General features: G+C 48.8%; 1 protein-coding gene across 1 annotated transcript in view; it reads right to left on the reverse strand.

Annotated features, from left to right (window-relative positions):
• The window catches only part of FFAR4 (free fatty acid receptor 4), a 91,140-nt gene that overhangs the window by 36,893 nt on the left and 30,479 nt on the right, over positions 1 to 23,768 (reverse strand). The gene's annotated exons all lie outside the window — the stretch shown is intronic.

Raw genomic sequence — 23,768 nt, forward strand, 5'->3', positions numbered from 1 at the left:
ACGGGAGTGCCATAATCTTTTTATTGGTTCTTTTCCGACCTCTTTGCATGCGGCAGTTATATTGAGTTGTGTGGCAACAACTCACTGAACGCTTTATTAAAATGACTGACCTAGTCTGCACCATATGCCGCCTTACCCCGTGCTTAGAAGGGAGATAATGAAACTGCAAGTCTCAGGATGAGGTTACCTAAAAGCAGAGGGTCTGACAGCTCAAGTATTTACACGTGACACAGCCACTCAGTCCTTCCTCCCTTTCCTTCTCTCCTCGCAGCGTGGCCTCGTCCCTTTGGGGGAATTGGATCCGCGCAGGAGAGGAATGCAAGCAATGTTAACCCCGTGCTGCCTGTGGCAGCGAGTGCGAGAGGTAGGGCTGGGGTAGACGGCACCTGGCAGCTGCAACAGGCACAGAGGTGGGGGGAGAGGGGCAAAGCTTTGAGACTTGGCAAAGAGGAGTGGGGGCCTGTGCAGAATTCCAGTCATGCCGCAAACATATTAAGACCCAGACAGCCATCTCTCGCTTACCAAAACAGTGCGGGTGCAGAGACAGCTCTGCTGCAAGAACAAGCATTGATCTCTTGTCTTTATGGGGCCATGTGTTTCTAATTAGAAACACATGGCCCCATGAAGATAAGAAAGTGCTTTGCGACAGCAGCAAAGCAGGAGACCCAGTCTGGATTGGAGGCGAAAGGGCGTCAACAAAAAACCCTAATTTCCAATGGCAGGTCACCGTTTAGCATAAACCGTGATGCCAGCCAATGAAAATGAGGGGCGAGGCTTCAAGTCCCCTTCTCAAACTCTCCTACAAAATCTCTCGTCCAGCGAGCAGCGCTTTGTGCTGCAATGCCAGGCGAGACCTAAAAATGACAATCTGCAGCAGGCCGCCATCATAAAACAAGCAGCAGAGGACTCACTTATTAGGCAGACAAAAGCATGGAGTTGGTTGGCAGGGTGGCTCCACATATTCATTATCGAAGGGAGGCAGTAGGTAATAATGTGTGTGAAAGCAAGTGCGGTGTCTACTGCCGCTGTGTGGACACACCTCAGCAGTGAAATACTGTAATAGGACGACCAAAAGGGTTGTTATTACACTTGGAAGAAATGCTTTACTTTTGTAACCATGCTTGGGTGAGACGCTCCTAGTTTGTTTTGCTTGTTTAGAGAGGAGTCCCCCGCCACACACACATTAAACAGGTTGTGTGCAGGTAGTGCCAGCAACAGTGCAAAAACAGTAGACATTGTTTGATACAATCTGTAAATATTAAAACGATCTGCCAGTAATTTGGTAATGCGAAATGCTGTGGTAGATTCCGAAGATGCATAAACATTGATTCACATCCTGGTCATATGTTTATAGAGTGATTTGAAAGGGATATTCAGTTGGGCAATGCAAACATAAACAAGGTTCTCAAAAGGAAGGCACGAGGTGAGGCTGAGGTGGAAGGAGGGGCTAAGGTGGATGTAGGATTCTGAGAAAGAGGATGGTCAGCTCGTGAAGTGGCCAGGTGCGGTACTAACAGGGCCACACAGAAGGCTGAGAGGCCGAGGATGACGTCTGAGGATGCTGGGCAAAGAGGAGCTTCAGTGCATCGGTATTAAGCAACGCGTGGTAGTACACACCACAATACCTCATTGGGGCAGAGGTATTTCACTCTTTTTGTGGAGGCAATATGGAGGACGCAGCAATGGTGGGCTGAATCTTCCACTCATAGTGTGAAGAAGCAGCGCAACGCCAGTCAGTACAATTGAGGCGCTATGAGTTGAGTTAAAAATCCAGCAACTGGCGTTAGTAGGAACATGCCAGTTAATACCACCCTCCGGTTACCACCCTACGCATACAGGGGTCTGGGAAGGGAATACCCTTCCGCTCAGAACCTCCACGGCCAAAGTCTGCACATTAAATGGTACCCACGGCGACTACATTCCCTAATCTCTGTCGTGCAAGGCCACATGTATTGTGTCACAACCTAATCAGTTTATTGCGCCTCATCTCTCATGATGACAACCTTCTGAAGCATGCTGCAAAGGTGTGCCAGAAGTGCAGAGACATTATGCGAATGTGTGTGGTAAAAGTCGCAGTACATTAAAAAAAAAGTATGGGGTTGTGATTCTAAATGCAATGGGGCAGCGCCAGTGAGAGTGCGGTGGGGCCAAATGCATGGCTAAAAAGAACCAAATATTCTGTAACTATTTTGTTGGTCTTTCACGTCCCGCTAATTGCATATGGAAAAGTGCACACACCTTAAATGAAAACCAAACCAAAGTTGAACTAATCAGTGGGAAATGCTCTTCTTTACGTTATCAAATCTTCATTGGTTATTGTGAATACTGCAGATGTCTGTGTGCGACCAGAGAGCCACGGAATTGAATCCTGGTTGGTACAGTGTGGAATAGTTGCTGTGCATTTTTAGTGCTACGAGGTCCCAGCCCGTGACAGAAAGCACTGTGTTTATGTAAGCCATTATTTTAAACTGGCATTACACACACTATAAGATAGGCGGTCGCAAAATGTGCAACAAGATTTAGGTTTAAGATTTTTAAAAAATGCTTTTAAATATAGATTTTAGTACTATGCAATAAGACCACATAGTGCAAACATTTTTTATAAATGTCTATTAAACGAAAGAACTCCAGAACTCGGCTGCTAATATCTTTATGTCATCTCAAAAAGAACAAATCTTTTTCATCATGACGTTTCAGGTGATTCCCTTAATAAAGTCAATACGGGCTTCAAAGCAGCATTTACATTTGCAAATTAACTCATTGCACACATTTACATTTCTTCCAAGAAGCAGGCGTCCAGGTGAAAAGGCTGGTTTCTTCTTTACCTCTGTCCTTCCCTTTGCTCCACAGCATGGGAGTCCCTCTCTCTTCCAGCAGAGGCCTCTCAACTGTCTGAATGAACCATTGCCGGAGAGTTGTCTTTTAACAAACAGAAGTAGGGGAATTTGCTGAATTTAAAGAGTATGGGCACGTAATTTCCAAAGATCCCATCTAGTTCGACCTCTGGTGATGACTCAACTGTGTAAGTGGCGCAATGGAAAAAGGGCGAAATGGAGGAAACGGAAAATTAAACAAGCATTTGCAATGCAATAGGTCTCGCATTATAAAAGTGTGAGCAGTTGGCATTGCTAATAATAATGCAACACTAGCTATTGGCATTTTAAATGATAATGGCATTTATTTATGTGTTTGTTTTATAAAATAGATAAAAAAGGCATTGTCATGAACAATGCCAATAGCTTAAACTTTTGTAAATGCGAGACCTATTGCATTTACGCAAGCTTGAGCTATTACCATTGCAAATAACAATGCCTTTTATTTTTGTTTTAAAAACTTAAATAAAGGGCATTGTCATTTACAATACCAATAGCTTAAACTTAAGTAACTGCGAGCCCTGCAGGCCTTTGAGAGGCATCAACCAGCCTGCCCAACAATCTGCTAGTTCCCCCACAGGGCCTGCACGCACCACTGACTGGCACCGCGTGAGTGCGCGCGTGATTGGTTCACATAGTTATTTTTCATGGGACATCGGACCAGAAAAAAGAAAGAAGCTGTGTTGGAGTGATATATTAAAGCTAAAGCAAAATTACAGTCTGTAAACTTTACAGAGTAAAGTATCGCTAAGTGGCGTGTTTTCAGAAGATTCATAGGTAGGATTTTACAGGATTACTTCAAATGGGATTAGAATAGAACAGTGATGTATATTAGGGAAGAAATCGCCATATTCCTGTACTTCTACCCTTATCAGTGCATACTTTAGACAGTAAATGTAAGCAGAAACACTAAAACAAGCTCTGCAGCTGCCCGATGACCCCTGACTGAGAAAGTACACAAAAACAAAAAAGCATTTGCAATGCATTAGGTCTCGCATTTACGCGAGTTTGAGCTATTGACATTGCAAATAACAATGCCTATTGGCATTGTCATTTACAATGCCAATAGCTTTAACTTGTGTAACTGCGAGACCTATTGCATTGCAAATGCTTGTTGATAACTGCAACTCACTGCCTCCGAATAATCAACTTTTGCTAAACAGTAACAAAAGAACACAGCACCATACCGTATGTGTTTATTATAGAGTGATAGTTTTTTATTTGCTAGACTTTTATTGCATACATTAAATAATGTAGATAGCACTCTGAGAGCAATTGGCGTTGTCAATGTCTTTAGCCATGTTTTATTGAGTAGAGTGGATGTATGTGGGGTGGAGATGAAATATGTGCAGTGTAAATATGTGGCATGGTGTGGAGTGGAATTATATGGAGCGTAATTATATTGCATGATGTGGATTTACGTGGAGTGGCATTGTTTGGTGTGGAGTGGCATGTAGTGAAGTTGAATTATGTGGCATGATGTTGAGTTATATTGTGTGGGTTGCAATTATGTGGTGTGAAATGATGTGGGTTGGAGTGGTATTGTTTGTTTTGGAATTGTGTGGCATTGAGTGGAGTTCTGTGAGGTGGATTTATGTGGTATGGTGTGCAATAGAATTATGTGGATATTAATTATGCAGTATTAAGTTTCGTGGGCTTATGTCTAGTGGTATTGTGTGTCGTAAAGTGCCATGTATTGAGTGGAATTATGTAGTATGTTGTAGAATTATGTGGCATGATGTGGATTCTGATGTGTGGGTTGGATGTATGTGGTATCTAGTTGAATTATGTGTTGTGGAGTAGAATTTTGTGTCGTGGAATGGAATTGTGTGGAGTTGAATTGTGTTGTGTGGAATTGTGTGGCACTGAGTGAAATTATGTTGAGCGAAATCATGTGGCATGGTGTGAAGTGTATTTATGTGGAGTGTTGCTATGTGGCATGGAGTAGATTATGTGGAGTGTAATTGTGTGGTATGGAATAGAGTGTTATTATTCTGTGTGGTATGGAATTGTGTTGCATTGAATTGTGTGGCGTGGCATTGTGTGGTATGGTGTGGAATTATGTGGAGTGTAAATACAGGGCATGCTGAAGTTGAATTTTGTTGAGTGTAATGTGTTTTGGAGCTGAGTGTATATATATGGAGTGTAATTATGTGGTGTGAAGTGTAAGTATGTAGGTTGAAGTGGAACTATGTGGAGTGGAATTATCTGGAGTTGAATTGTGTTGCGTGGAGTGTAATGGAATTATTTTGCATGGAGTGGTGTTATGTGAAGTGGAATTATGTGGCATGGAGCAGAGTGGAAATGTGTGGAGTTGAATTTGATGGATTGTATTTATGTGGCATTTCGAATGATGTGGAGTTGAATTGTGTTGATTTGTGTTGTGTGAAATTATGCGATGGTCAATAGTTGAATTTTGTGGTGTGCATTTGTGTGTTGTGCCCTAGAGATAGTGCTCTGGCAGTTGGGGAGGGAAAGAAAGGATAACATGAGGTCGAGGAGGAGGGATGGGGAAGGGGTGGGGGCAGAGAAAAATAGGGGGCCTCAGAAGAGGAATGACACCAATAAGCTCTCTGCCACAGAGCAGAAGGGAGAGAGTGGAGACGCTGGCATGGGCATGCAAGAAAAAACAATGGGGAGCTTATGTTTGACGGCAGGGAAGATCAGCCAACGAGGGCGTTAGAGGAGGACGTGGAAAGTGAGGAAGGCATGGAAGGGGGTGTCCCCCGGTGTCACTAGCGGCAGGGGGTTGGTTGGAGAGGGCCCCACAAGCAATGAGGGACAGGTGGAATGAAGACGGGTGGATGGTCCTACAGGCACCCAAAGACCACCCAGTGCAGCGGGGGGAGGGGCGAAGGGATGAGAAGAACAGAGCGCGGGCCCACATGGAAGGCCCAGCGTTTAGGCCGATAGCAGCAGCACTAGAGTGGAGTTTGGGGGAGGGTGAAAGGGAGGGGAGGTTTGCGGAATGGGAAAGGATAATTAGTAGTGTGAGGCCCCTGGCAGGAGGAGGGAGGGGCGGGACGGCGGAGCAGTTCACGGCAGGGAGGCAGGGGCATCCGGGCAAGGGGAGGTGGGAGCAGGGTGCATTACCCAGGGGAGGTTGTGTTTGGGTGCTGGAGCAGGACGAAGGGGGGCATTCCCATTTAAAGAAACTTGCAGAGAGATTGCTACCTACAGGGGGCAGAATCCAAAGTTGCCAGATCTGAAAAGCAAGAACTAGCTAGACATCTGAGACCCTAAACCATTTACGTAAGATCTCACACTGTACATACGAACATTAACAGGCGACTCGAATGGCACCCCACTCCCACACTTAGGGCCCGGCGCTGGTCTTTAGTTCCATAAACCAGTGCATTTTGAGACCTGTAGTACGATCATCACATGTGAACCGCTAGAATAAAAGATACACGCCTGACAACAATGTGTCAAAGTAAATGTATGTATTTATGAATTGCATTTAGCCTGGACATTGTCCCAAGGCTTTAAAGCACTTTACTGAAGTCCCAAAAAGTTGTGCCTGTACAAGGAGGCTTACGGTAGCTTTACCTCGCAATAAAGCACTGCCAGAGGAAATCTGCCGATTGTGGTGCTCAATGTGGCTGGGTCTTAAAAAATGTATCGACATAGATCTATCTCCTTGCGCGTAAAATACATATCAGGGTCGCTCTCAAAAGCATCTGACCGCACGGCACCGGCAGCCCGGCATGTGTAAGCTTCTCCACAGCCCTTGTTTACAGCAACAACGAACAAGGATGACGGTTCTGCAAAATGGCGAACTCGCGGATCATTGATACTAGGTTGCGCCAAAAACGCAAGACAGCGTAAAATGCTCATTTTACTGTATTTTTCTTTGCTGTTACGTGCACAGTTTATTCCGTGTTTTGTTTAGGAGAAAGCAGGCTGCATGATTTTTGCTGCGTCACTGGATGTCTTCTTTATACAAAATGGCCGATAGAATTCACTTGTAACGCAGTCGCCAAGTGATCCTATTGTAGGGCCTGTGGGTGCTTCGGAAGAGACAGCGGGTCATCTTTCATGGCCAACTCAGCCAGGCCTGAACACCCATTAGTTTAGAAGGAGGATCTTCCTAAACACCTTGCACGTTTCCTGCCAAGATTTTGCTGATGGCTATCAACTTGTTCTAAAGAAAACGCCGAAGATTGCCAATGGATGTGCACCAATTTGTCATCTGATATGTACTTAAACCGTGCCTGAATTTCTGTCACAGGACACGTTACATCTAATGTGGTAGATACAAGAGGAACTGCAGGGTACCGGAAACCGCTGATATTGTAAAAATGCCGATATAGTGAATGCTAAGAAATAACGACCTGTTCACACAAGAGTTTTTCAAGGAACACGAACAGTCTTAACAGAGACCCTAAGGACACCAGCAATTCAGAGTGCGCTTTGGAACACCGTAATTAAAAGAGTTGGACGAAAATATGACATCTAATCAGAGCACTAAGGATTGTTCAAACGTTACAAGACAACCAAAATGCATGAAACTAGAGCGATGGCCGGGGATGGGGTCACGATGTGCTTTACGATGCGTGGATTCTGCTGCGAATGTGAAAGTGATCGCGAACACGATAAAACATCAAAGCGGCCGAGCGGCAGCGGAAGTGAAAGACAACGAGTGCTTTCAGGCTGCCAAATGGTGCGCGCGCCCGGCACACATGCACAGTAGTTGGCGGCCTGAAAGCACTCGTTTGCACTTCCAAAAGTGCTTACTATAAAACATCAAAGCGGCCGAGCGGCAGCGGAAGTGAAAGACAACGAGTGCTTTCAGGCTGCCAAATGGTGCGCGCGCCCGGCACACATGCACAGTAGTTGGCGGCCTGAAAGCACTCGTTTGCACTTCCAAAAGTGCTTACTATAAGTCTCGCCAGAGCAGCGCTAAAGCGCTGTCTCAGGCGAGACCTAAAAAGAGGCAGCAGGATTCAGGCTGCTCAGACCTGGTTCAATAAAAATGTATAGAATTAATACCAACATTTATGGAACAAATGGGTGGTTTCACTAGTTTTGTTCAATGTCTATCTGACGCCACTAGGGGTGTCCAGGTCCAATCATAGAATCAAGTTTCACCAGTGTTGAATAATGTCCATAAGACGAAGTACAGTTCAGGAAAAGATTTAATCCAGAAGTAAGGTAAAAAAGGAAGCACCGCTGGTTACACGCCTACAGGCTCCAGCAGACCACCAACAACTGTCTCCTCTTGGTTCATGGGACTGATCACATGTTCTATTCTAGAACACTGTGATCGTGCCATGAACCAAGGGTTTGTAAAACAACATGTGCAAGATCTCGTGCCTGCAAACACGAGAGCAGCACTGGAAAAGTAAGCTAACATATATAACAACCAGTGCCCCAACGTCACCCAGTCTATCTACAATTCACCCGAAGCACTAACATAGCCAAGACTTGCCACACCCACATTCAGCTAATCATCGTTTGAACTCCACAAATGCAGAATTCACCCTCATTACCCATGGCTCCAAACACCCCAGATCCAAGGCTGGCTCTCTGAAATGAATTTAGAGGGATTCGCTCCCCATCTCACAACAAAATATGATGTTTAAACTTCATCCTAGGTGCTAACTCATCATTCAATGTTTACATCACTAAGTTGCAAACTGCCTTATTTCACCTTTCGCTCCAACAAAACAACCAACCCTTACCTCCTGGGATACAAATGTAGAACAACTGTCCATGCCCTTGTCGTCTTCCACCTGTATGATGGTGTGACATCCCGGATCATTAACTAAGCGGACAACGAGATATGGACTCACACACAGTTCATAAACCACGGCATTGTTATGTAAAACACAGGAGTATATTTACAAGGGGATAGCGCTACCAGAGCGTCACTTTTAGCGATGTTCTGGTGGCACTATGCCCTTCTCCATATTTACAGAGAGGCCTTAAGACATTTTTTGTGACTTAACGTCCCCTTGTAAATATGGCCACTTTACACGCATCACTTAACGTGAACGGGGAGTGCAATGGGTGTTGCTGTAGACATTCCACCTCAACACCCATCGCTTTTTGATGCTGGCCCAGATTTACAAGGATGTGTAAATCTGAGGCAGCGCCAAAAACTGACGCCATGCAAGAGCAGGCATTAGAATGGCGAAAAGAGGAGAAATACTTTTATTTCTCCTGGTTTTTGCTTTTGCTATGTGTTCTGAATTCTGCGGCACACATAGAAAGAGCAAAACACCATTCCCTGCAACACAGGCATCCTTGCACTATACTGCAAGGGTGCCTGCGTTGGCACTAGGCAGCTAAATTTAGCACCAGCACTATGGAAAACACAGGGGTGCACCGTATTCTTGTACATACGGCACATCCCTGCTTTTGGAAAATGGCGGAGTGCGGCGCTGCCAAATTTAGCGCAGCTCTGCGCTCCCACATTTCATGTTAAAAATGCCCATCTGTGTCAATGAAGAAAACCTGGACTAACTACCTAGTAGAAATGGCACAAAGCAGCAAACATTTACTTAGAGAAAGGCATGTTAAGCTTATAAGATGCACCAAAATGACATTAAAGTTAAAAAACAAATCACTATAGTTCCTCAAACCAATTCAGTAACAAAATGAAAAGCGTAATGAAAAAACAAGATCAAAATGACAAAAAAATGAAAGTGCATCAGAAGGTATAACATTTTGAAAAAAGTGAAAACACTTTCAAAAAAATAAAAAAAATACCCAGCTGGATCACTGCACATGTAAAAGTCAATATTAGTCCAGGTCAATGGCCCAAAGCTGGAGAGAGGAGTTCAGTTTATATCAGAAATGCATAAACATGGTACCTGCAAAATATTCTGCCTCATACAGGCCATGAGTTCAGGGGCAGGATCAATTACCATCCAAGCTGCTACTCACAAATTATTTTAATTGTCCCAGTGATCATCTAGGGGAAAACCAAGCGCAGTTCCAAACGCAAGAGAGACCTCTCTAACCCTGCTTCCTGCTGCAGCCAGGGGTCATATCTTTAGCTGCTGAACCACTTTCTCTTGGTCACTCCAAAAACTCTCAGACAACTGGAGGACCCTTTTAGGGTGTGGGCCCACAGTCAGCAGTCAGAAGCAAGCTTGACCACCTTGAACAGCCAGGGCTGTCAGCACAGTCCTCAGTTTCCCTGTTCTGCTGGTTCTTCTTTCAAGATACCCCCCTTTCTTTTTTATCTCCCTAAGTCTACATGAGTACTGCTGGACTGAATCTTGTTCAGCACTTTCAAACGTTGAACACAAGCTGAGTTTGCCGGCCCTGGCATTCAGAGACCCCACCAGGTGCTGTATCACCAGGAAAATGTCATGGTGCTCCAGCCAAGTCCAGAGGCACAGAGCCTTATGCCACAGGGTCCATGACCCTACCCCACCCCGTTTGTTGCAATACCTCTTGGCAGTAGTCTAGTCCATGAACATGTGGACCAGCCCGCCCTTGGGGGATGGAAGGAAAACATTCAATGCTAAGATAATAGCTCTCAGCTCCAGAAGATTGATGTGGAGCTGAGCCTCTGCTGGAGACCAGAATTCTCTGATCCCCAGCTTTCCCAGGATGTCACCCCATCCCAAAAGCGATGCATTAGTCACCACTCTCAGTTCTGGGAGGGGAAGGGAGAGGAGTCTGCTGTCAGTGATTTGCAGATGGTTCATATTTGAAGGGGTAGCATTTAGGTCTTCATCTCGCTTTGATTTAAAATGAAACTGCAGAAAAAAACTGAATGCAGCCAGCTCAAGGTTTATTATAGAATTATTCACCTAAGAGCAAAATGTACATTTTTTTCTCTGGGGTTTTAAAGCAATTCCTTTAGTTTTCATGTGGTTTAGCTATATAAAACTATTTTAACAACGGTTTTAGATAACTTCACACATCTGGGCAACACTGCTGCCAGTTTAAAAAAATAATATGCTCTATAGAAGAGCCCGGTGGATGGCATCCGGTGAGCTTGCAGACAGTGTCAGCCCTAGTACTACCCTGCCCAGTCGCTGACGCGAACACAGTTCCAGGTTGCAGGGGAGTGAGACATCTGCGTCATGTACACAACACATGTGCAGTTGCCTTCGATAAGGAGTTCAAACTTGTCTTGCTGGGCTGGAGTAAGTGCAGTAGTAGTAATATCTTTATTCGATTTTCATTATAAAAACCATTAAAGCACATCATTTACAAACATTTAGGCAATACATTTTCAGACAGATAGTGGAGGGAGGGAGGAGGGAAACAAGTGTTTTCCCGAGAGTCCCATCTATTACTTCTTATCTGGCATGTGGCATACATCTGACTCAGCAGATTTGCTTCCACATCAGCAACTTCTTCCTCTGTTACCTGCTAGGCAGTAGCGTAACACAAAAGTATCCCAACCCACAGAATGTTGTGAGAGGCCCAAACTCTTCCATATCTCACAGACATTCATTGGGGCCCTTTGAAGGGTTGGTGCCCCCATGCACCGCAGAGGCTACAGAGGCCTGCGTTATTTCCCTGCTGCTAGGGCCATAGTGGCCACTATACCAATCCGGCATATGCCCAGTGGACTTCAGGTTAAGGGGCTGCTTTCAGAGAGGGTTCGCCTGCCAGGAACTAACCATGCCGGACTGGCCGTAGCGGGCATCGGGTGTTTCCCCAGGAGGCTGGAAGGGTTCGGCCTGATTACTTTGCTAATTTAATACATCAACAAGGACCTGCTCTGATACTGGACCACTGTTTTCAAAAAACCACACAGACAGTATTCAGCTGTTATACTAATGGAATAGCTTAAAAAATGGTACTCAAAATAGGGTTTTGCTGTCCAATTCTAATAGGTGTGTCTAACACCCCTACTTGAATCCCCTTCTGCGAGTGCCCATTGGTAAAAAATGTGTGAAGGTCTGAAAGTACCTCACGTAAGCACCACCGAAAGGAGCTGCTGGTAGGTACTCACCAGTTGCTCAGGTCTTCATTATCATCGGTATCTTTCAAGACCAAAATGAAATGCGTGAAAAAAAGTGAAACAAGGAAAACCTAGTGATGTGTGGAAAAACGCACCGCACACGTTAATCATGTGCTATCCCACTATGACCCCATAGTGATTACTTTGCACCAGCAGCACCGGACATGACCTGTTGGGTGGGTCATCATTCTAAAATTCAAGAGCACTTCGGTGCTGCTTCTGGCCCTTCCGACCTCTCAGAGGATATTCTCGAATCACACAGTGTCTCTGGCTGAAAACCCAACTATTCAGGCAGGTTTAAGCTTCTCCTGTCCGCTGCTCAGCTCCATTAGCCCTTGGTGATATCACAATGACAGGTGGGTCCTAACCTCAGACCACTGTTTTTAAGGGTCATGCGAGTATGCGGGTGTTACCACAGAAATCAAGTGGCCCCGGAAATTGTGGATGACTTGACAGGTCTTCTCAAATCTCTTTCTGTACTCTTCCCCTCCTCACTCTTTTGTCTCCAGTCGCCTTCTTCTGTTTCCATCTCTTTATTTCCATTACTTCTGTCCTTCATCATTGACTCTTTCCTCTCGTTCTTTACATTTGGTCCTGCATATCCACTTTTTCGATGTGTGTCCCTTCCCGGTTTTTATTCCATTCTCTCTTTCAGGTCCTCTTCATTCCATGTCTCTCACAGTCTCTGCTCTTTCTTTAAGCTCTCTCCTTCTAGCTCTTGTGTCCATTTCCACATCTTACTCCCTCTTCTCTTCTTTCTTTATGACTCATGTGTGTCTTGCCTCATTAGCTGCTCCGCTCTTTTCTTCACTTCACTTGCCTTCCTCTCTTCTCTTCCAGTCTTTCATCTTCTCCTGGTTGCCTCCGTCTCTTTTTTTCCCTCTTCATTTCCTTCATGATGAACTCTGTGCACAGCTTCGGATTCCTTTTGGCTGCTCTCCTCTTCTTGCCTCGTTTCTGGGTGTGTCGGAGTCTTTCTGGGGCTTCTGTCACTCCCTGTGAGAGTAATTCCTACCCCAAACCTGTATTGAAGAGGTAGGTCTCACGAGCCAGCTGGGGGCCTGTCGAAAAGTAATTGGACTACCTACTTCTGGGTCCTGGTGCCACCGCACCCGCTGCACCACCGATAGCTACGCCCTGCTGTCTCATTCACAGTATGAAAGGACTGATAAGAAATGCCAGACTGCTCCATAAAGAGCCTAAGAGTCACGGTGAGAAGTGACGTTACCATGTCAGTCAAAGTGCAGTGTCCAATCACGAGAGAGGCACTGCAGCGCTACAGTGGGGATGCTGGCTCCTCGTCATTGCCAGTTTGGGAGCATGAGTAGTCTAGCCAGTGTTGACTTCTTCTTTGGACAATATAAGGGTATCACATGCCCCTCTCATTATCCTCTTCCATGGACCCGGAAGTGGTTGGTAGAAAGAGGTCATGAAGTGTCGTGAGCATGTGAGGAAGTCAAGGATACAGGGGAGTTTGTATGGAGATTTCCACCCGACGACAGACCGAATGTGTGCAATGTATTGCGGAGTAGTATTTCGCAATGTGCACAAAGTTTCCACACCGAGAAGGGTTCACTATTCTAATTTTTACACCCTTGCGTCGAATCCTTTATGATATCTTAATATCTGAAACCTTTCTGTGTGCTGCGAGTTTTGTTATTTCAAGTTAGACTGGGCAGTGTCTATGCCTCAACTATGTAATGTAATGCTATGTTGCGCTATGATATTTGTACTGAGTTTTACACTTCCTAGGGCAAGACCCTAAAGGGGGATTTTAAAAAATGTTTAGGGTGCGGCAGTGATAAGGCTTAAGGAAGCAGACCAGGAGTTATTGCAATGCTGCAAATGCAGGAATGCAAAGTAAAACCGACATTAGCAAATCGGATAGGTCTGGCTATAACGTGTAAGCACTGGGTTTCAGAATTGCTGTTCACTTGCACTGTATGATCGAATGCTGTTTAACACATTAAAGTCAGCCCTATTGACTTTGCCAATAATAGTGGAAAGTAGAAAAATTATACATCCTACCTTGTTTCTGAGGCCAACACGCTCTTCTCCACCTGACAGACTCCCGGGGTGCAGTACCGCCATCTTCGTCGTCTCCCTCCCGCCGCCGCCATCCTCAACGCGGCCGCTGTGCGGAGGGGGACTACCCTTCCCAGGACCCTTTGCAGCGGACGGGAAGCGGAACTTGAACCCGCCTCCTGTAGTCTCGCGCCCGGAGGCGCTTAAAAGCAACGTGAGCCCCTGACAAAGCGGGCAACATCCTACCTTGTTTCTGAGGCCAACACGCTCTTCTCCACCTGACAGACTCCCGGGGTGCAGTACCGCCATCTTCGTCGTCTCCCTCCCGCCGCCGCCATCCTCAACGCGGCCGCTGTGCGGAGGGGGACTACCCTTCCCAGGACCCTTTGCAGCGGACGGGAAGCGGAACTTGAACCCGCCTCCTGTAGTCTCGCGCCCGGAGGCGCTTAAAAGCAACGTGAGCCCCTGACAAAGCGGGCAACATCCTACCTTGTTTCTGATGCCAACACGCTCTTCTCCACCTGACAGACTCCCGGGGTGCAGTACCGCCATCTTCGTCGTCTCCCTCCCGCCGCCGCCATCCTCAACGCAGCCGCTGTGCGGAGGGGGACTACCCTTCCCAGGACCCTTTGCAGCGGACGGGAAGCGGAACTTGAACCCGCCTCCTGTAGTCTCGCGCCCGGAGGCGCTTAAAAGCAACGTGAGCCCCCGCCCCGCGGGTCCGCGCGCGGGCAGCGCCGGGCTAAGCCCGGGCAAAGGGCGGGCCGTCTGTGGCCGTCCGGGGCTGGATGAGGCCGGGCCGGGCCATATCTCCTGGTCAGTACCGTTGTTAATGATTTATTTTTCTCTGCTGGATTATAACCTCTACTCTGAAGTGTGTTAGGCTGTGACCCTTGTGAACTAGTATATTGCATTGGCACGTATGCTTTGCACTGTGATTATCAGTCCCCCTATTTGTGTCTGACTAAGCTTACTATCTGCTACCATAAGACCAGGCACCAGCCGGTGCTGTAATAATAGTTCACAGCACTGGGTGAAATGATGAAACGGGGGAAAAAGACTAACACCAAATCTCCTGCCACACGGTCACATACCAGATTGCAGACCACGGACTCGCAGCCCTTACCGACCCTGACTGCTATAGATAAAATGCTCCAGCAGACTTTTGGGGTTGTGGCCACCGCTATCGAGAACACTGAGAGAAGGCTCTCCATCACTCCATCTCTATGTATTCCAACACAGGAAATGAACATTTCTACTACCACGAATGAGATGCTGGGAGCCAGCTTATGCATGTCATCTTCATATGTAGACTTGCCCTGTAGCCAGCTACCTGTAGAAAACGACAAGCAGCCCCACACTAGGCCCAATACTTTAATCCCGCCCGCTGTTACTGGGAACAAGTTAGACACACGAAAATCCTGCTCTAGAACTAGGAAAAAATGTAATACCACTAGGCCAGGTAAACTCAATCATACAAACCATGATCTGGTGACCCCCTCTAATAGCTCCCTTGACCCCACCACAGGGATACCATGCTGGGTTGCCAGTATGGTTACGGAGTTACAAACGTCCCTAGAGAGGATAATAATAACACAATTAAAGCCATTAGTGTCAAAAATTGATAAACTTATCTCTGCAATTAATGCTAAAGGGGGAGACAAAACAAGGATAGCCAATCCCCCTAAAAATATGGGACCCATTACCGTGGAAGCTGAACCACCCAAAATCTCTTCCCATTTAAATAGCGGAAGTAAGAAAATTCCAACACAGAGTAGTAATATAGATTTAACCACAGACACATCAAGCTTAACCTCTGTTCCATCAAAAAACGACCACCAAGATACTAGTGCCCGTCCGACAACAATTTTGACAGGTACAGCAGATAAAACTGTGACGAGGATGAAGGAAATGAGCCAGGGGCCCAAAACCACCATACCCATGGGAAATGACACTATAATGAGAACGAGTTCCTATCAGCTCCCAACAATAAACTTACCCCCAGAAGCCCAGCCATTTGTTGTAGCACTTGTGGGAGTGCCACCCCTAACTGAGGGAAAAAGAGAAAGGGATGATGAACTCAAAAATAAATGTATCCAATGCCTAACGGCCAATATGCCCTTACCAAATAATATTTCAGGCTAAATCCTTCTTGCTAGAAGAGTGGAATGGATAGGGAGGAACCCCAAGACCATAGCAGGAGATGTGATAATCTTAAATTTTAGGGATACCAGTGCTGTGCATTACATATGCAGCTCTAAGACCTATATACAAAACACTCAAATATCTGCAGTACATCTCTCACACTTTTACTCCGTCCCCAGTTTGGAACTACCCTGGCAATGCGTCAGACCAACAAGAAGAGGGCATTATCGTCCGCCACTCCTTGAAAATAGAGGGCTATATAGGGAATGCGGATTCACCCGTTCTTTTCCTCCCCCGATACAATCGCACTGGAATAGATTCAGTGTGTTGGAGGAGGTGGATTGACTTATCCCAGAAGTAAAACTAAACTCCCATCCCATTGCTGAGATCTCTACCCGGGTAGAGACAAGGGTGGAGAAAATACTGCAGGAAGACTTGAGAACTACCTTATCACCTGAACAAAGACCTAAGGAAAGGGCATTTAATGCCAATACCGAGGATAATATGGGTTCTGAGGATCCGAACAAACACTGTATTCATTTGGTCACTTGTGGGACACCCCCGCGCCGCACGGCCACCAGCTGCTGCGTGTGCCCCTTGCCTGCCCTCTGCCTCGCTGCTGCCTCGTTTTGCCGATTGCCGGCGGGCGCCGCTGCGGTTGTTTTTGCCCCTGTTTTGTCCAACATTTGTGCCTGTTTGATATAACTTTGGTTTTTTCCTTGTTTTTCCTTGTTTTGCTGAGAATTTGTGCCCGTTCTGTATAATTTTTATTTCCCCCGTGTTGTGGTTTCCTTCCTTGTTGTCCGCCCTCCGCCCTCCCTTCCCGCCACCGCCGCTTTTCCCCGCCCCTTTTCTATTCTGTACCCTCCCCGCTCCCGCCTCCCAGCTGCTCCGCCCACCCGCGCACTTCGCCTTAAATGGCGACCGTGCGACGCAGGTGAGTGTGACCCACTTGTGGGACACCCCCGCGCCGCACGGCCACCAGCTGCTGCGTGTGCCCCTTGCCTGCCCTCTGCCTCGCTGCTGCCTCGTTTTGCCGATTGCCGGCGGGCGCCGCTGCGGTTGTTTTTGCCCTTGTTTTGTCCAACATTTGTGCCTGTTTGATATAACTTTGGTTTTTTCCTTGTTTTTCCTTGTTTTGCTGAGAATTTGTGCCCGTTCTGTATAATTTTTATTTCCCCCGTGTTGTGGTTTCCTTCCTTGTTGTCCGCCCTCCGCCCTCCCTTCCCGCCACCGCCGCTTTTCCCCGCCCCTTTTCTATTCTGTACCCTCCCCGCTCCCGCCTCCCAGCTGCTCCGCCCACCCGCGCACTTCGCCTTAAATGGCGACCGTGCGAACGCGCAGCGGTCACGCGCAGCGGGCGCGCCGATTGTGCGCCGAAGGCGCGCCAAAGGTAAGTCCGTCTACGCCCGTCCGCGCCTGGACCGCGCCCAGTGCCAGGACCCCTGGACCTCGAAGACCCCGACCGACCCGCCTGACGTACTCCGCCGCCACCCTCACCGCTCTCAACACCGGCCGACTCCCAGAATGCCATCAAGCCTCTCCACGACGTACCCACGGACCCTTCAGCTGCCACGCCTGCAAGTTCACCTGCATCCGGACCTGCCTCGCACCAGCACCCACCAAGCCGAACACCAGCAGCACCCACCTCAAGTGCATCCTGATCAACACACGCTCCGTCCACAGACATGCCATCGAACTCTGGAACCTCCTCGACACCACAGCTCCAGACGTTGCCTTCCTCACGGAGACCTGGATGAACGCCTCCTCAGCTCCCGACATCGCCATCGCCATCCCAGAGGGCTACAAGATCGTCCGGAGGGACCGAAACGCCAACCAGATGGGAGGAGGCATCGCCATCATCCACAGGAGCACCATCCGTCTCACGGCCAGCACCGACAACTCCCTGACCACCGCCGAACACCTGCATTTCCAGATCCACACCAACCCGAACACCACCCTCAGAGGCACCCTGATCTACCGACCCCCTGGACCACGCACACAATTCAGCGAGGACATCGCCGACTTCGTCAGCCCGCATGCCCTCCCCTCCGCTGACTACATCCTCCTGGGAGACCTCAACTTCCATCTGGAGAACAACAACGACCGCAACACCAGCACCCTGCTCGACAACCTCGCCAACCTGGGACTCAAGCAACTGGTGTCCACCCCCACCCACCTCGCCGGACACACACTCGACGCTGTCTTCTCATCCAGCAAGGACATCGACTTCAGCCACGCCACAGAGCTTCAATGGACGGACCACAGCTGCGTCCACTTCACCTTCAAGAAAACAACGACCCACCACCACCAGCAACAGGCCGCCCGCAGAAGCTGGAACAAGATCACAGCAGACCAGCTCGCCACCTCCCTGAGCCAGCACCCTCCTGCCAGCTCTGCGAACCCCAGCCAGGCCGCCGACAACCTCACGAAGTGGATCAGCAACTGCGCGGACGAACTCGCCCCGCTGAGGACCCCGCCCAGCAGACCCGGCAGCAAGAAAGCCCCATGGTTCACCGACGAACTCAAGAGCTCCAAGAAGAACTGCCGAGCCCTCGAGAAAGTCTGGAGAAGGGAACCGACACCGGACAACAGGACCTCCTTCAAACTTGCCACCCGGAAACACCACCAGCTGATCCGCGCCGCCAAGAAAACAGCATTCAAGGACCGGTTGGACAACAACGCACACAACTGCAAGGAACTCTTCAACATCGTCAAAGAGCTTTCCAACCCCAGCGCAGGAAACAACGACATCACCCCATCGCAAGACCTCTGCAACTCCCTGGCTTCATACTTCCACAACAAGATCGCGGACATACACAACAGCTTCAACAACCAACCAACGCACACCATGACCGAACAACCACCCCCCACCACCACCCTCCACGCCTGGACCCCGATCAGCACCGAAGACACCATCCGCACGATGAACTCCATCCACTCCGGATCACCGACCGACCCCTGCCCTCACCACGTCTTCAACAAGGCCGACGCTGTCATCGCACCCCACCTGCGTGACATCATCAACACATCCTTCGACACCACCATCTTCCCCGAGAGCTGGAAACACGCCGAACTCAGCGCTCTACTCAAGAAACCAACAGCGGACCCCACCGACCTCAAGAATTACCGCCCCATCTCGCTCCTCCCGTTTCCAGCCAAAGTCATCGAGAAGACCGTCAACAAGCAGATGGCCGCTTTCCTCGAGACGAACGGATCCCTCGACCCCTCACAGTCCGGCTTCCGAGCCAACCACAGCACCGAGACCGCCCTCATCGCCGCCACCGATGACATCCGAGCCCTGATGGACAACGGAGAAACAGCGGCCCTCATCCTCCTGGACCTCTCCGCGGCATTCGACACGGTCTGCCACCGCACCCTAGTACGGCGCCTCAGCAACGTCGGAATCCAGGACAAGGCGCTGGAATGGATCATCTCCTTCCTCGACGGGAGAATACAGAGAGTCCGCCTACCACCGTACAAGTCAGAGGCCACCGAAGTCATCTGCGGCGTCCCCCAAGGATCATCTCTGAGCCCCACCCTCTTCAACGTCTACATGAGCCCCCTCGCGGCCATCGTACGCAAACACAACCTCAGCATAATCTCCTACGCCGACGACACCCAGCTGATCCTCTCCCTGACCAACGACCCCGCCGCCGCCAGAGCCAACCTGCACGAAGGGATGAAAGAGGTAGCCGAGTGGATGACGACCAGCCGCCTGAAACTGAACTCGGACAAGACGGAGGTCCTCATCCTGGGCTCCTCTCCCTCCGCCTGGGACGACTCCTGGTGGCCTCCCGCCCTGGGCACCGCACCCAAACCGACAGACCATGCACGCAACCTGGGCTTCATCCTGGACTCCTCCCTCTCCATGACCAGGCAAGTCAACAACGTCTCCTCGGCTTGCTTCAACATCCTACGCATGCTACGGAAGATCTTCTGGTGGATCCCCACCGAGACTAGGAAGACCGTCACCCAGGCCCTCGTCACCAGCCGACTGGACTACGGCAACGCCCTCTACGCCGGTACCACCGCCAAACTCCAGAAGAGACTCCAGCGGATCCAGAACGCCTCAGCCAGACTCATCCTCGACATCCCACGAACCAGCCACATCTCCGGACATCTGAGAGACCTTCACTGGCTCCCCGTCAACAAAAGAATCACCTTCCGCCTCCTCACCCACGCACACAAAGCCCTACACGACCAAGGCCCGAGCTACCTCAACAGCCGGATCAACTTCTACGCTCCCAAACGCCACCTCCGATCAGCCAACCACGCCCTCGCCGCCGTCCCCCGCATCCGAAGAGCGACTACAGGAGGAAGGTCCTTCTCCTACCTGGCCGCCAAGACCTGGAACTCCCTCCCGACCGACCTGCGCCTGACCCAAGACCACCTCTCCTTCAGGAAGAAGCTGAAGACCTGGCTGTTCGAGCAGTAGCGGCTCCCCCCCCCCAGCGCCTTGAGACCCTACGGGTATGTAGCGCGCTTTATAAGTGTCACTGATTGATTGATTGATTGGTCTCATGGAATATAGCTGGTATTAAAAATAAATTGCCTTCCCCGGAGTGGGCAGGATTTATGGCCAAATTCGACATCTGCCTTATGCAGGAGACCTGGGCACTTGAAAACAGCGCCTGTACAACCTTTGCCACTTACGACACCTTGGCATCATTTGCAGGAAAAGGTCGGCCTTCTGGTGGACTATCAATCTGGATAGCCACACACCTGGGAGTCCAGGCCACTCAAGTACCAACAAAATCCCTGGACTTCCAGTGCGTCCTTTTAAAACCCTTAGGTAATCCCCCAGTGGCAATAATAAATGTATACTCAAGACCTACCAAAAGCGGAAAAGAATCACCCGTAATTAGCGACCTGGCCTCATTTATTCTAGGGCTTGATCCCTCTTTTGCCCTAGTGATTGGAGGGGACTTTAACTGCCAGTTCGAACCGCTGGGAGAAGCCGAGTTGGGTGAACAGGACGAAGTTGATGAGCTGTGGCACATCCCTACTCTTGATATTGCACCAGTAAGAGCCTGGACACCCTTGGCACTACAAATAAAATCCTTCTCCCTTGCAATGTCTCTGCGTGCATGCAATGGTAGATTGGAATCCGATCGCCCAGCAGCTGGAACATTCAACAGATCCAACAAAGCCTCCATCATTGACTATGTAATGATTGAGGCTAAAAACTGGGACAAGCTGCTGGATTTCAGAATCGAGAATAGACAGGACAGTGACCACAATGCACTGATCCTTACTCTGAAGCCAGGGTCTTTTGGCTTGAAAAATACTGCGATTAATCCTGCTCTAGCAATTCACCCCCTTGTACTAACCAATAACAGAAGGCGGGTGAAATGGCCCCAATTGGCACAGTCACCCCAACAACTTGCCAAAATTTATGTACTGGCCACGCCATTTATAGCTCAGATGGCCGAAGGTAAAGAGCACGCGCAAATACTGGGCACCCATAAACAACTAGTTGTGGCACTGGCGGATGTTTTCCATCCTGTAATCCGTGCTAAGAAACATATACCAAACACCCATCCTTGGTATAATACGGACTGCAGGAGATTACGCAGGGAACTTTTAATGGCAATTAAGTCAAAAAACAAGGCAGATATCAGAACCCTTAGGAAGGCATATAAGGAGGAATTACGTAGGAGCCGGCTGGATTGGGAAGAGGATATATGGGGAAAATTGAAGAATGCCCTGAACCTCAAGGACGCCAAACTTTTTTGGGCCCTAGTGAATAATACCAGGGGAAATAGTGCGGAATCTTTTCTCCCAAATATTGCGCCCGCAGTGTGGGAAGCCCATTTTGCGACCCTATACAGCTCCCCCCTTGGTGAGAGGGCACCTCATCTGGAAGGCTTCACTGGCACATTAACAAACCTGGATTGCCAGAGTGACCCCAGTACGCAAAGACCCATGATACCTGTGGAATTCCTGTACCCCGTAGATGCCAGAGTCAGGGTAGCTTCAGAAAGCATTGATAGAATATCAATCAAGGAAGTAGAGCATGCCATCGCTAGGCAGCCTCATAATAAAGCACCCGGCCTTGACAAAGTCCCTGGCGACCTCTTCCACTCCCAACCTAGGATCTGGGCACCCTATTTAGCGGCACTGTTCAATGCAGTACTCGAGGGAGCTAACATCCCAGATACATGGGCCGGGGCCGAAATTGTCCCTATATTTAAAAAAGGTTCCCCCTTGGTGCCCTCAAACTATAGACCGATAAGTCTCTTGGACACCTCACAGAAACTTATGGGTCGGATCATTTTGGACAGAATTCTAGAATGGGCAGATGAAAGCAAAATACTAACCACCCTACAGGCCGGGTTCAGAGCCGGGATCTCGACTCTGGACCAACTTTTTAGGTTGCAGGTTTTGTATTGGAAGACGGTAATACTGGAGGGTTGTAGCTTATACCTGGTATTTGTTGACCTACGGGCCGCTTTCGACCTCGTGCCCAGGGAAAAGCTATGGAGGGTATTGGAAGATCTAAAGCTCCCCCCATATTTACTAGAGCTCCTAAAGCGGTTCCATAAAGGGAACTATGCCCAGGTACGCTGTGGGAAGAATGGCGATTTATCCGACCCTTTCCCCGTCACCAGAGGAGTTCGCCAGGGCTGTGCCTTGGCACCCACACTTTTTAGTCTCTACATAAATGGCCTGGTTGGTGACCTGGACGCGGTCAGGAACAATGACGCCCCTCGCCTGTCATCTGGACGGGTGCCCGCTTTGATGTCCGCTGACGACACTTTATTATTATCGCGGACATCAACGGGCATCCAGAGGGTCCTGGATGGATTTGTAACATTCTGCGCTCTGCGTGGACTTGAAATGAACTTAGATAAGACAAAGTACATGATTTTCGGCCCACCTAAGCGCACCCGCCCCTGCCCATCTTTGAATGGCACTCCGCTCGAAAGGGTCAGAACCTTTGTTTACCTGGGTGTTACCCTGACCGAAGATTTCGGTTGGGGCCCCCAGGTGACCAAATCTGCCCTAAAGCTGACACAGGTAGCTGGTGGCATTAGCAAGTTTCACAGGAAAACGCAATTTAAACCAGTGTCTCCAGCCCTTGAAATGTATAGGGTTCAAGTAAGACCTACCGCTACATACGGCGCAGAACTCTGGGGCCACACCCGTGTATTACCCCTATCAAAGGCTGAACACACATTTGTTAGAAACTTGCTAGGGCTCCCCCAGAGTACACCTCTCGTCCCCTTGAGGTTAGATCTAGACCTGGAACCCATTTCTGAATTTCTGTCAAACCGACCCCTCCTATACTGGAGAAGGTTATGGACAGTGCCCGAGCTCAATGACTATAGAGCTGAATTCTTGGCTATTTGGGACCAACTGAAGGCCAAAAGTATACCCTGGCTATCTCACCTTAAAGCATTAATACACCAGATAGGTCTGCCTCAACTCTGGGACTCTCCATGGGTGAGCTGTTTAGCGGTACAGAAGAAGGAGTTGCTAGTGCTACTAAAGCAGCACAGGCTAACTCTGCTGTACCGCTCACAGACTATGGGTAGGTTGACCACAGAATTTTTGCAAGTCAAGATGGCACCCAGCAGGGAGGAATTCTTAGATCAAATTCAGCCCCCGTTTGCCAAAAAACTATATACTCAGTTAAGGCACGGCTGCCTCCCAATCGGGGACTTTACTTGCAAATGGCCAGGAAGAAGTGAGGGGCTTTGTCCGGCTTGCAACACAACCAAAGAAGATTTAGTTCATATCTTATTCTTCTGCCCTGCCTATAAAGAAATTCGTAGATCATGGCT

This window comes from Triturus cristatus, chromosome 1_2 (assembly GCF_964204655.1).
Source record: "Triturus cristatus chromosome 1_2, aTriCri1.1, whole genome shotgun sequence".
In the NCBI taxonomy this organism is placed as follows: domain Eukaryota; kingdom Metazoa; phylum Chordata; class Amphibia; order Caudata; family Salamandridae; genus Triturus; species Triturus cristatus.